General features: G+C 39.9%; 1 long non-coding RNA gene across 1 annotated transcript in view; it reads left to right on the top strand.

The window, feature by feature from the left end:
• The window catches only part of LOC107262810, a 43,628-nt gene extending 42,043 nt beyond the window's left edge, over window positions 1-1,585 (top strand). Inside the window, exon 5 of the long non-coding RNA XR_003058252.1 lies at window positions 1,465-1,585. This is a non-coding gene — a long non-coding RNA (uncharacterized LOC107262810). The remainder of the gene's footprint in view (window positions 1-1,464) is intronic.
• The last annotated feature ends 934 nt before the right edge of the window (window positions 1,586-2,519 follow it).

Genomic DNA, 2,519 nt, shown 5'->3' with positions numbered 1-2,519 from the left:
GGGGGCAAAGAAAAATTTTCTTTCTCAAATTTTGTTTCAAACTATTTTGGTTTTTTTTTCTCTTTTTTTTTTCATAAGGCTTTTGCGCCGTTATTCTAACGTCGGGAAAATGTATGTTTCTTTTTTCTCCCCGGACAGCTCGTTATTTCAGGGAATAATTATAATAGTATAGATGACGTCAGTTGCTCAGACCGAGGCGCCACGCCAGTCCCGCGAGTAAAAGATAAACTGTAACTCAACTCCGAGGCACTTAATATTTTTCTATGGTCGTGTTACGTATTTCACCCCAGGGCCGTATCACCGCAAATTTGCCTTCTTCCCTGTATCGTTATTGGTGGTCGGGCGGGTAACGTCGTCCCGACGTCCGATGATGAAACGTCCTGTAAATCAAGCATAAATTACCGTCCCGCCAAGTGGTACGATAAATTCCTCCTGTGATTTTCTTGAGTGCCAAGTGTGGCTCGGCTATACGTGGCGCAAAGACCAATGCACATGCGACGCGAGTAACGTGCCGGCTGTATATGGTCTACGGCAGCCTGTAGAGTCGGAGACAAAAGTATAGGATACTCGGTGCAACTGCGTTAACCCCGAAGCTGTAGAAAAGCTCTGGTAGGTAATGTACTTGTAGCGATAGGAAAAATTTTCATAGAATTTTCGCGTCTCTGAAACAGCCTGTACGTAACGAGTCTTTATGTATATACATACGTATTAGACGCGCACGGCCCTAACTGTAAGGAACTTGGGTGCAGCTACTTTTGAGGGATCCTTTTGCAAAATTTCTTCAATTTCTTCATTTAGCCTTCCGGAAATTCACTCGAATTCGCGATTTGCGCAACGACGCTGCAAAGGGTAACCATTGCTGCGTTCTTGCCGCTGCTGGTTCCTTTCGTTGCAATTTTCTGGATGGCTCTGGTACCGGGGACTATTAAAAGAAAATTCAGAGAAGAGCATTCTCCGCTGGCTTCGGTGCACATTTCATTAAGTGCATCCACTGCGTTTCTTATTACGTTCGTTGTATAGGTATGGTATTTAATATGCAGCTAGGTGGATATATATATATATATATATATATGTATATATATATGTATATATAAATATATGGATGGATTTAATATTTTCATTATTTGTATGTATTAAAGTATCACTTATAAAATCCTGTGAATTTTACATTAATTCCTTAAACGCTCGCTTAGGCGGTTACCTCGATTCTCCCGCTCTCCTACCCTCGTGCCCAAACCGGACCCCGGCCCCTTAGGCAATTTTTCAAAATAATCGCACCACCGCTCCTGCCTCCGTAATAGTGGCGTAGGATGCGTAAATTACCCACTCCAGTCTCGGTAACCGTGTAAATATCAAATTATAATTTGCCATCGTAAATTCCTCCAGAAGGTCGAAAATGGAGGTTTCGCCACGGTTGCGCTAATGGGCCGTCAAAATAAAATAATACCGATGGATATTTTCCAGGGCCGTGCCTTGCGACGTAGAGAGTGGGTGTCAGAGGTGAGGTGCGATTGAAAATCGAAAATGTGCTTTGGGATAAAGGGAAGAAGCAGACGAGGGGAATGAAATATTTTTTGAAAAGGACAAATTCCTGGGATTCTTTCGCCTGTACGGGGCTTTGCCGGTTACGAGGACAGAATTTAAAAATTTTTTTGGTTCCTTTTTTTATTTTATTATTTTTTTTTTTACGATATGTGTGCAGCCACCGATACATTGCACTGGCGCATACAGTGTAGTTTGGATTTAAAGAAAATTTGAAAAAAATTTTTTTTTTAATAAACGTCTTTTATATTCTGAAGCATTTATCCATGTTTTTTTTATAACGATCACATATTTTATTTTTTAAAACCGCAATGCGCAATACGCAGGGAACGACAGTGCAGCAGAGTGAACTCTGTGAGAATGAACAGGACGTTCTATTATATATATGTACAATTATACATATATACAGAATCATTCACGGAAAACGCACAAGCTGAAGTTGGACGCGATCGAACGATTCTGTTAATCGAGGCAGGCCTCGTTAAGCAAATGAAATAATGTGAAATTCATAATCTTAGTAATTTTATGACATTAATTTTAATTTTTTTTTATGACGCCCACCCTGATCCAATTCATGAAATTATCCATTCGCGGCCAATTTCAGTTGGTGCTTTTCCCGTGAATAAACCTGTATACAGATTTAGTATCAGCATTCGGTTCACAATTACGTAAATATTAGCGAACGCGCGTTGGTGACGCTGACGCGAGAAAATTCGTGGATTCGCGTAAAGCCGTGTGTACAGTAATTAATATTGTTTTACTTACCACAAGCGTATAATTGTTATAATGAAATATAATATTTTGCATACGGCCTGTGTACCCGCATAGAATAATAAATACCTGTTATACGTACAAATATTCCCTCCTAACCCGTACAGCATACCGGGAAACAGTAGGTGTCTAGTGGAAAAAAAAGTTACTAGAGGAAAACATGAAAAATAACTTCTTTGCACAGTAATAATTGAGTCGAACTCAAT

The sequence above is a fragment of the Cephus cinctus genome, unplaced genomic scaffold (genome assembly GCF_000341935.2).
Source record: "Cephus cinctus unplaced genomic scaffold, Ccin1 Ccin1_scaffold0129, whole genome shotgun sequence".
Taxonomy (NCBI): Eukaryota; Metazoa; Arthropoda; class Insecta; order Hymenoptera; family Cephidae; genus Cephus; species Cephus cinctus.
The sequence above is the reverse complement of the archived record's forward strand: the minus strand, read 5'-3'. Positions and strand labels throughout refer to the sequence as shown.